The sequence below is a fragment of the Prionailurus viverrinus genome, chromosome C2, assembly GCF_022837055.1.
Source record: "Prionailurus viverrinus isolate Anna chromosome C2, UM_Priviv_1.0, whole genome shotgun sequence".
Taxonomy (NCBI): domain Eukaryota; kingdom Metazoa; phylum Chordata; class Mammalia; order Carnivora; family Felidae; genus Prionailurus; species Prionailurus viverrinus.
The window spans coordinates 91,486,826-91,498,858 of record NC_062569.1 but is presented as its reverse complement, the minus strand read 5'-3'; the positions used below and the strand labels follow the sequence as shown (position 1 = coordinate 91,498,858).

At 39.8% G+C, this 12,033-nt stretch overlaps 1 protein-coding gene across 1 annotated transcript in view; it reads right to left on the bottom strand.

Annotated features, from left to right (window-relative positions):
• KPNA1 (karyopherin subunit alpha 1) overlaps positions 1 to 11,148 on the bottom strand; it is a 71,654-nt gene extending 60,506 nt beyond the window's left edge. The window contains exon 1 of the mRNA XM_047874174.1: positions 10,976 to 11,148. The gene's annotated coding sequence lies outside the window, so the exon portion shown is untranslated. The remainder of the gene's footprint in view (positions 1 to 10,975) is intronic.
• Between the last annotated feature and the right edge of the window lie 885 nt (positions 11,149 to 12,033).

Here is a 12,033-nt window from a genome sequence, read left to right as displayed (position 1 = left end):
ATATATTTGTCATAACTCCAAAGAATGTACAACACAAAGAATGAATGCAAACTTAATGTAAACTATGGACTTTGGATAATGATGTATCAGTGTTAGTTTCATTACAACAAATGTACTACTCTAATGCGAATGTTAATGGTGGGGAAGGTAGTGGGGTACATGGGAACTCTACTTTCCATTCAATTTTGTTATGAACCTAAAACTACTCTAAAAAAAAGTCTATATTAAAATAAAAAATCTTAAATATTTCTACATCCCTACTGATAACTGAGATTGGTTGGTTCGCCCTCCTTATGGAGAAAAGAGGGAATTATATCTGCCACGTGGGAGAGCTTTTTGAAAAACAGGCACCTCAGCTGTACTTCCAAAGAATTTGATTAATAAGTCTGAAGCACATACTAGGTCTCTGGTGTTTAGTTTTTTCCTTTAAAGATTTCCAAGTAAATTCTGATACGCCTCTGCAACTGAAAAACATTATAGTGAAGCAAAAGCTTTACTGGAAAACAATGCAAAATACAGTTGAAACTTAAGCTTACATTGGATTGAAAGGAACTTTGATAACAAAGAAATGAAACAAAATCTATACAGGATTATAAAATGAATAACAAAGTAATAGTATGAACAATTTTGCTAACCCTAAGCAATTATTTTTAGTGTATTATCACCTACACAATTAATTTAAAAAACCTAAGTTACTGTCAATAATTTTTCAAAATACTCTCTCAGGAACCAGGAGCCTTAACAATTAAAGCCATCGTGCCTAATTTTCCATGGTTTCTAAGGAAATAAAGCCAAGAAAGCAACAAAATTAAAAACCAGATGCAAAACTGGTGGTAAAACAGAATGCACTCTACTCTTCCAAAATGAAATCTTCCACTTTTTCCTTCATGTCCATTTAGTTAATTATCAAATTTTCCTTATTATTCTATCCCAAGTGTTTGATTTTATCTACACCTGTCCACTCTCAACTGCCACCAGTCTGGTCCAGGTCCTTGTCATCCTAATATCCACATAACTGAAAAAACTCTAACCCACCCTTCCTTAACCTTGGGACTCCGCTGTTCTTCAATTCATCCTTCATACAGCTCTCGGATTAATCTCAACACCTTTTTCGCTGTATTACCTCAAGCTTAAGGACCCAGAGTGAGTCTTTGGCATATCTCAGATCAAATTTGAACTTCTTTGTCCTACAAGATCCCTTGACCTTGATTCACTCAATATTCTTTTCATCCTATACCAATGTTTACCCAACATACTGACTGTACGTCTTTTTATATTTTATTATATTCAAGATGATATATATTTACTGTTCTGAGTCAATCCACCCAGTCAGTAAATCCCAACACACTAAAAACTCTAAATATTTAACATTCACAATATTCTTTGTGAAACACCATAAATTACTAATACAGTTAATCATATAAACTAAGCATAATTTAATTAGAAAACATGACATGCTTTTAATATAAAAAAAAAAAAAAACCCAAAACCACAAAATATGATTACAAAATAGGTTATGGATTTATAAATTTAAGCATAAATGAATTAAGTATAAACAACCTTTCAGTTCATTTGTAAATACTACTCCTTTCTTACCAACTTCTAATCAAGTGGTAGCAGACCCCTTTAAAATATTTTAATAAAAATTAGAGAAGAAAAATAAAATTGAAAATATTCTACTCATTTTTTTTCCTGTAAAATGATTGAAAGAGTTCCTTTATTTTAGTGACAACATTCTAGTGTTCAGTGGGGGCAAAGCCTGGAAAACACAGCCCTAAGCCACTCCTGTGAAAAGTCAATGCTGTAGACATAATTCATAGGTGCTCATCTCTGGTTCCATCTTATATAGCTTTAACCCCATTAATCTAAATAGAAATCTCTATTTTCTCTCATGTCCCAGCTTCAAATTTTCTTCCACTGAGAAGTTGACTATAACCTTTGACCCTGAATTCTGACTTCACCTTCCAGTATCTACAGATTCCCAACTTGCAATGTTCACCAAAGACATTCTCAATATCCAAACATTTAAAGGAAAATATTTACTAAGGATTTTTAGAAATCCATACCCTAGGATTCAGTAATTCTACTTTTGGAATACACCCAAATGAAATAAAATTAGCAGTATGTGTAAGACTGTTCACTGCATTGTGATTGTTACAATGAAAAATTGTAAACCTAAAACTTCCAAACCGAGGGCTTGGTTATGGAAATGATAGTAATATTCTGAGAAATGAGAAAAACAACACTAACATGGGAAAAATCTGGCCAATAACGTATGAAAAATCTGGATGCTGAGAAACAAAAACCCAACTTATTTTCTATATTTTTAAAGTGGAATACAAATACTTTAAGAGCAAATTAATATTTTTCTATATCTTCCAAATTTTCTACAGTAAGCAACTGTACTATTTATACAATAAGAAAACTTTCAAAAACTAGAGCTGAAAGCATGTATTTACTACAGTGAAGCTTCCTAGCCTACCTAAAACACTGAAATTTCTTTACTTTTGGCTAGAATTTTGTCATCTCAATGTTCTGTTATTTCATCAAAGTTCTGATCGAATACTTTAGATCTTTAAGAAAAACTACCTATTCCCTTATTTATTTGTAGCTGGATTTTTTTAGATAAATCTTTCCCAAAAATTGGTGTCGAGTTCCTTCATGTTAAAAAAAACTTTACAAACTTGCCTTAATCCAATTCATATTCATTATTGAATTTATTTGTTCTGTAATATATCTATCACATGTGCACTTATGAGGGCTTTCACATTTCAAATTAAGAAGCAGCACATATAGGATGTACCTCTCTTCCCAAAACATATTAACAACTAAAGATCAGAAACTGTAATTTTTTTTAAGATTTTATTTTTAAGTATAATCTCTACACTGAACATGGGACTAAATCCCACAACCCCAAGATTGGGTTGCAGGCTCCACCAACCGAGCCACCCAGTCGCCCCTCAGAAATTTTCTTTTTAAAAATCAATTTTTGGGGCGCCTGGGTGGCGCAGTCGGTTAAGCGTCCGACTTCAGCCAGGTAATGATCTCGCGGCCCGTGGGTTCCAGCCCCGCGTCGGGCTCTGGGCTGATGGCTCAGAGCCTGGAGCCTGTTTCCGATTCTGTGTCTCCCTCTCTCCCTGCCCCTCCCCCGTTCATGCTCTGTCTCTCTCTGTCCCAAAAATAAATAAACGTTGAAAAAAAAAAAATTTTTAAATCAATTTTGGGGGCCCCTGGGTGGCTCAGCCAGTCAAGCATCCCACTTCAGCTCAGGTCATGATCTCGCAGTCTGTAAGTTCGAGCCCCACATCAGACTGTGTGCTAACAGCTTAGAGCCTGGAGCCTGCTTCGTTCAGATTCTGTGTCTCACTGGCACTCTCTGCCCCTCCCCCACTCACACTTTGTCTCTCAAAAATGAATAAATGTTAAAAAAAAATTAAAATGTAATTTTAGAGGTGCCAGGTGGCTCAGTCAGTTAAGCATCCAACTTCGGCTCAGGTCAAGATCTCACAGTTCACAAGTCTGAGCCCTGTGTCAGGCTCTGTGCTGACAGCTCAGAGCCTGGAGCCTGCTTTGGATTCTGTGTCTCCCTCTCTGCCCCTCCTCCACTCACACTCTGTCTCTCTCAAAAATGAACATTAAAAAAAATAATAATAAATAAAATTTAGGGGCACCTGGGTGACTCAGTCGGTTAAGCATCCGACTTTGGCTCAGGTCATGATCTCACGGTCGGTGAGTTCGGGGCCCCACGTCGGGCTCTGTGCTGATAGCTCAGAGCCCGGAGCCTGCTTCAGATTCTGTGTCTCCCTCTCTCTCTGACCCTCCCCCATTAATGCTCTCTCTCTGTCTCAAAAATAAATAAACATTAAATAAATAAATAAGTAAATAAAATTTAATTTTAAATTTAAAAAATTTTAAATGTATACTAAGCATAGCACTGAGCATACAGCAGTCCCTCAAATGTTGTGGAAAGAATGAACAGATCAGAAAATAAAGAGTTTAGGAAATAATATAATATTGTGTGTCAACTATACTCAAATAGAAAAAAAGTTTATATAAAGAAATAAAATGGTAAATCTGGTAGATTAATCGGTGCTAAAATTATTAACATTTTTTTAAAGGAATGAACCACGGGATAGAAAAAAACAGAATCACAGATGAGATGTCAAAACCTTGTTAGAAGCTGTAAAACAAATGGTCAAATGATATTTTATTAGCAAAGTGGAGAACTCTAAAGCCTAAACACCTGCAAAAAAGCTGATTCACACTGCCCACAAGCAGGAGGCTTCACAGGCATCTTTGAAGGTAGACAGGAATGGGACTAAAACCTAGAAGGTTAGCTGAAAATCTACAGTCATCACAGCCAGATTTCCTCCCCCATTGTTTAGAGCCAGCAACCATCCCTTCCCCAACCCTACAGTTCTTGACAGGATTGCTCTGCAGAAACCAAACTAAAGAGACTCTAAGTACAGGTGCCATACAGCAAACAGGATTACATGAACACAATGAACAGTGAGAACCCCAGCTACTTTTTAAGATGAATTCTCAAAACATAGCAGCCAGGTATATATATCCTCCAGGCAAGAGGCTGGAAGTTCTCTTTCTGGATCCAGGAAACTGATGAGACCACGAGAAAGGACCTACAAGTGTCCCCTCCTCCCATAAGTGGCCACCTTCAACATGCCACACCTACAGAGTTTTCAATTCCATTTTTGGCACTTCACTCTTAAATATGAATGGGCAAACCCTGTAAGATGAAGGCTGGGGAAAGCCTCTATACAGAAAAGACAACAATAGAAACAAAAAAAGGAACTTAAAGAAACAGCAAATGGGAGTGGGAGGGAGGAAACTTAAAAACTATTATCTTCAGGGGCGCCTGGGTGGCGCAGTGGGTTAAGCGTCCGACTTCAGCCAGGTCACGATCTCGCGGTCCGTGAGTTCGAGCCCTGCGTCAGGCTCTGGGCTGACGGCTCAGAGCCCTGGAGCCTGCTTCCGATTCTGTGTCTCCCTCTCTCTCTGCCCCTCCCCCATTCATGCTCTGTCTGACTCTGTCCCAAAAATAAATAAACGTTGAAAAAAAAAAAAATTGAAAAAAAAAAACCTATTATCTTCAGAAGGATTATAGTGTCTGTGAATCAATATAAAGATACTATAGCAGGAGCACCTGGGTGGCTCAACCGGTTAAGCATCCAACTTCGGCTCAGGTCATGATCTCACAGTTTGTGAGATTGAGCCCTGCATCAGGCTCTCTGCTGTCAGTATGGAGACCTTTGGGTCCTCTGTCCCTCCTTTTCTCTGCCTCTACCCTGCTTGTGCTCTCACTCTCAAAATTAAATAAACATTAAAAAAAAATTTAAGATACTGGAAGAATGAGCTCTAAGAAACTTAAAATGTGGATAGAAATTTAAAACTCAATAGAAAGGTTGGAAGATAATACTAAGGAAATTTCTTAGGAAGCAGAACAAAAAGACTAAGTAATGGAAAATAAGAAGGAAAAGAAAATTAAAAGAACAGCCTAAGAGTTCCAATACCCAAATACAAATTCCAAGAGAGAACAAAAAAAATTGATGAGGAAGGGATTATCAAAGAAACAAGGCATCAAATTTAGAATACCCATTCAATGAGAGACACTATAGGCAAAATTAACAGAAAGATGACAGGCTTAGAGAAGATATTTTCCAAGCCTAAAAGGAACAGACCATTCAAATCTAACCTCCACAAGGAACCTCTGCAAACCAAAAAGACAGTAACCCAAAGGAAAGAGAAACAAAGGACAAAATAGACAATTTTCAAAAGGGAAAACTTGAACAGATCCAAAAGATGCTCAAACTCATTAGTAATCAGAGAATGTAAACTGAAATAGTGAGATGCCACTTTATATCCATTGCTGGCAAATATTACAAAGTTGAATAAAAGCAAGTACTGACAAAGATATGGGCAAACAAGAACCCTCCTATACTTCTACTAGGCACATAAACTAGCTCTCCTATTCTATAACCCAGGAATCCCACTCTTGTGTGTATATCCCAGAGAACTTCTCACACAGGTCCACAATAATGTACAAGAGTATATTTACCATGGTGTATTTGTGATGCCAGAAAGGCAACTCAGGTGGGAAAGAAAAATAAAATGTGCCAGATGTGTATTATGGAATTACATCACACACAATTATATGTACAGACAACAAGACAGAAAAGTCTCTAAAACCATGCTGAATAAAAAAAAGTAAGAAACAGGACAAGGTCTATAACACAATAAACTAAATACGTACACACACACCACTACATATTTCACAATTATTCAACGATTCATATATAATCAAGGAATATATCAATCACAATGCAGTGAATGCCTACTGAAAACGGTAATGGGGAAGTAGGGCTCAGAAATCAAAGAAAAACTTAAAGGATCTTGTATGGTTTGCTGATAGTGTGTCAAGAACTGGGAAGCATAATTAACTTGAAAACTATTTTTACCTAAAGTCCAGAAAATAATTTTTAAAAATTCTCCAGAACTAAATGACATGAAGCATTTATGCTTGTAAGCTTTCATGAAGTGCCCTTAAATTAAAAAAACAATGGGGCGCCTGGGTGGCTCAGCCGGTTAAGCATCCGACTTTGGTTCAGGTCACAATCTCACCCCGAGTCGGGCTCTGGGCTGATGGCTCAGAGCCTGGAGCCTGCTTCTGATTCTGTCTCCCTCTCTCTCTGCCCCTCCCTCGTTGATGCTCTGTCTCTCTCTGTCTCAAAAATAAACAAACATTAAAAAAAAATTAAAAAACAAAACAACTTATTTAGGCATATTATCATGGAATTTCAGGGGTTAAAAATAACATTCTGCAGTGCCTGGGTGGCTCAGTTGGTTCATGGGAAGGTCACATACAAACAAAGAAGATTCAGAATGGTTTTGGACTTCAACAGCAGCAATGGAACACAAGAAAACAACAAGCTATGACTTTCAAATTTTTTAAGCCTACAATTTTATACCCAGCCAAATTACTGATGAAATGTTAAGATAGACTAGAGATCTATTTCAATTATGCACAATCTCAGAAAGTTTTTACTTCCCAGGTACTCTTTCTCAGGAGGCTAAAAAAAAAAGACCCAAAACAGGAGAGAGGCAAAGAGAATTTTAAGAGTGATGTAAAGATAAGTTCCAAGATAACAGGTGGCAAGTAGGCCTAGAAAGTAACCAGTCCAGATTGCATTAAAGAGACAGAGTTCTAAGACAACTATTTCAGGAAATAAAGAGAGAAAAAAAAGTATTAACTCCTGGAAAAACACAAATAGGTTAACAGAAGAAATGACATCATAATAGTACACGGTTCAGTTGTGAATATTTACATAGTTATTGTAAACACTCTGAATATTGACTTAATAAAGGACTATGATAATTATACTGAGAGATTGGGAGGGAGAGGCTGTGTGTGTGTGTGTGTGTGTGTGTGTGTGTGTGTGTGTGTATGGAAGAAAGTCCATAAATAATGCCTGAAATTGCTATATCATGAAAAAGCAATAGAAACAACTTATTAATAAATGAGAGTAAACATCTTAAAAAAAAAAAAAGGTAGCCTCTAATAGTACAGAGGCTAGGACAGGGGACAATTGTTTTTCACATTATTCTAGTTAAAAAATTGTATTTTTAATGGCAATAAAGGAAGGAACTTGAACAGTCTTCCTTCAGCCTTTAGTGAAGTAGATCTTCACAGTATCATTTCATGATGCTAAACCAACTAAATCTAGTTTATTCTGCTTGGAAGACTGAACTGCAAACCAAGAAAAAACCAAGTTTCAATGGTTGGTGTGAACATAGTACAAATAGCCCTGTTTGAATTCCAGCTCCATCATGTACTCCATGAAGTAGGACAAGTTACCTAACCACCCTATACATGTTACCACCTCTTCAAAGTGGTTTTGCAAGGATAATTAAGTGAAAACAATTAATGTAGTACTTGATCCATCAATAGATGTTAGTCCCTCCTGTTTGTCTTTGTTTCCTAGCTACAAGCCCCCATTCTGACCCCAAGCTGCCTTGTTGGTCAGAATACAGAGACTCATGGACAACTCAGCAAATATCCCTCCTCATGCTGGAAAATCAATCACGATGAGTAAGCAGACTTATCTTTGTATATGAAGGGCAGCATTATTCTTGTTATGTGAAGAAGATTATCCCCATTATCCACATTCTGGATTATTGCCTGCTTTCAAGAACTGCCCCAATTAATCTACTATACTAGGTCAGAAACATTTTATCACTTAGATCTGTATTTGGTTGGGTTGTAACATCTTAAAAAAAAAAAAAAAACAGAACTGCACGTTCCATCAGTCTTCATCCCTGCTCTTTCACTGCAGGGCCTCAAAATTTTCTAATGCAGGCCCTATCTGGCCCCCCGTTGGCCTGGGGCCACCTCCTGCTTACTGCAGCAAGAACGGAGTGAAATCAGCCCCAATCAGCTAATTGAATTGTTTACCATTTCCAATGTTTTCTTCCATTATTATGGCTGAATTCATAATACCTGCATAGTACAGCGATCTTAAAACAAAGACTTTGAGTAATAGGGAATTATCTTCATCACTAGGTCAGTCACCTTTATTTGCATGGCCCAAAATCTTAATTGATCTTATGCAAAGTATTCATACATATTTCTAAAAACAATCTGACAGGCTTCAAAACATAAACATCATAAATCATCAAGACAATCGTTAATTTAGCAAACATTGTGTTAAAACACTCGTGATAAGAAGGGTAAACTATAATCCCTAATCTCAAATGAAAGGGAAAAGGTAGAAACTAAATTGAGAGCAACAAAGAACAAAGAAAATAGTCCAGGAAACAACTGAGAGAAATTCCAAACTATCTGATATAGTTTATAACATGGCTGAGGCTAAGGAAAATTACAAAAGTTGGACACAGCTCTGAACTCCCATCCCACTCCCAATAGCCAAAGTGTGAGGAGCAACAGGATAAACAGGATGGCTTACAAAAGACAAATGATCTAATAAAAACAGTCGTTTTAAAAAAAAAAAAAAAAAAAGCCTACCACTGGGCTCTTAAAAAGAATTTGTCTCTAAGGTATCTACCTCATAAGGCCCAATAAATAAATTAGCAATGAAGATTTTTTTCATGTTGTCTTTTCTTATGTACCAATTGTAGATAAAAGTCGATGTCCATAACATTAAATCATAGTTCTCTAAAGAGGGCCTAAAGTAACAAAATGCAAGTATACTGACTTCAGGTGAGGTGTTTACTTCTGTCATTTGGTTTTAGGTTTTTATATGTTTTGTTTCTCTACTAGACTGTAAACTCAAGGCTCATGTCTAATTCCATTTAAACTTCTTTTGCTATTTACTAGAGTACATTACAATTTCTGCTCAGTTATAATGACTGATAAAATGCCAAGCAGTTAATACTTGTATTCACTCTATGTCAGTCTTCCCCTCCACACTATCAATTCCATGGGGATAGTAACAGCTTTTTGGCTGTGTCTGTATCCCTAGTCTGAAGGCATACAATCACTCATTAAGTATATACTGAATGAATGGATTAAGTAATAATTTTTAAAAAACACACACATATACAACCAAGAGGTATGTAAGGAGGGGAGAAATAATTCTTAAAATGGCAGTGATCTTGGGTTTTCAGGCTGTTTCCAAAAAGAGCTATATGACCTTAGGTAAGTTACTTAACTTCTCTGACTTTCAAAGCTTTTATCTGTAGAATGGAAAAAATTAACATCTACTTCAGAGTTACTGTAAGCATAAATGTTTTACCATACCTAAAGTACTCGGCAAAATACCTGGAAAGGAGTTCAAATGTTCATTCCTTCTCACACATCCTCCATCTTATAATCAAGTATACAGAGTGGCCCCCCCAAGAATAAATGATTTCAGTGAAAATGCAATATACTTCACTATCATTTGCCTTCGAAAAGTTAAAATTGCATCTTAACAATCTTTAAGGGGAAATAACTTCTGGATCCGTTCCAAAATATTACAAATACAAGAACAAGTTAATCTCGAGAATGAGCCTGGAAGCAACAAGAGGGTAAAATCACTTACTCATCTACTGCTGAGAAACAGAGGTTTTGAAGGAACTGTTTCTTAAAAGAAAAAAGGATGAAAAAGTAATATTTATTTTAGCATGTTTTAGGGGAAAAAAACTTCAAATTTGTTTACTTGGCATTTAAACCTTAAAAATCAGTGATTTTGAAATCTTTCCCTTAAAAGTGAAACATTAAATACTTTCATTCAAACCTAAAACATTCCTTCAAGACTTCCTTGACTCCAGTCATCCTTCAGTTTTTCTCCTCCCATTTTGCGCTTCATCGAATACTTCGCTGTTTCCCTCCCATCACCAGTTACACACGCTGTGTGCAGACTAAGTTCTGTCATTCCTATAATTACCACACCCCGGTCAGCCGCTTCAGGCCCATGTTGTTATGACATCTGTAAACTGCAGTCGTCCGTCTCCACCCCCGCCCCCCCCCCCCCCCCAACCACCGGCTCCAGCACGGGCTGTAACTTGTGAATTCCCGAGACGGGATTTCTACCCGCGCCCCCTGCTCCCTCCTGCCTCAAATCCCAGCACCCGGCGCTGCCCACCCCCGCCCCCCGCTCGCATGGGGCCGCGGCGCAGGCTCGGCGCTCGCCTCCTCTCAGCCCCGCTGCCTGGCGCCCCGCAGTCCCCGGCGCCGCTTCCAGCCCCGCCGCCGCCCCGCCCTGCCTCGCCTCGACCGGCGTTCCCGATGGCGATCACACCAGCGATCCCCACCCCCACCCTCCCCTCCGCCGGCCGCGCGGCCGTTAGGACCGCCGGGCCGTGACGCATGGACGCGCCGCGAGCGCCCGGGCCCAGGAACCCAAGCTCGAGCCCGTTCGGCGCCCGCCCTCGCCCCGGGGCCTCTCCCGGGTCCCGCCGAGGACTACCGGATCCGCCGGCGGGAGGGGGAGGGGCCGAGGCCGCGGGGCCCCGCACTCACCAGACTCAAGGCAACCGATCCCGGTGCCGATGCTGGGGTGAGCCGCTTGCTCGCTTGCCTGCCCGCCGTTCCTCTCCCGCGCACAAGCTCCAACAGCCGGCCAGCGCCGGTGCTCACCAGGCCCTCGCTCTCCGCCGCCGCGCACCCAGCAGCAAGACCCTGCTCAGCGGGCGTTCGCAGTGCGCCTGCGCGCGGGGGCCGACCCATGCGCCTGCGCACTCCCCTCCGCTGCCCTGATGCAGAGGCTGCCGGGAGACGTAGTCTTCCAGCCGTCTTTCTCTGCAAGCCCTAGAGGTTAGCGGGAACCAATGAAGAGTCCAGGATTTGGGAGGTTTCGCTGAGGAGGAGGGTAGTAGGCAAAGGCAAAGGTTGGAGAATCGTGGTGTAGGGACCATAGGACTGTACTTAGCTTGAATTGCAAAAGTATGTCTACAAATCTGTCTTCGTAGCTCTTCCAGGGCGGATGGATCCTTGCCTCACCTGTCCATAACCAGCCTCTAACATGGTTGGTACCTAGCACCGTTTATTGAACGAATCATGGAATGAATGAAGGCTAAGGGCATATTACAAGTGTTAAAAGTCAGTGCCTCGTGGGTTGTCTGGGTGGCTCAGTCCGATAAGCGTCCAACTTCGGCTCAGGTCATGATCTGACGGTTCAGTTGGTGAGTCTGACAGCTCAGAACCTGGAGCCTGCTTCAGACTGTGTCTTTCTCATTCTCTGCCCCTTCCCTGCTCGCTCGCTCTCTCTCATAAATAAATAAATAAACATTAAAAAAAAAAATTTAAGTCAGTGCCTCATGTCTAAGGCATTCACAGGCAACACGTGTGAGGAAACTTCTGGGTATTCCTTCCCCCCTCCCCCTTCCCCTTTGCCTGATAATGTATGAGAAGTATCAAAAACAATTAAGAAATTGAATGAAGCATAAATAGTTGCTTCACTCTCAAGGGCTCGCAAATGAAAATTTGGGCAAATGATTGTTACTGTTAAATTTGACGGAATTCTTTTTGAGCAGTACCTTCAAAAGAAGAAGGACTGAAGCCAGCCAGCCAAGCAGAGG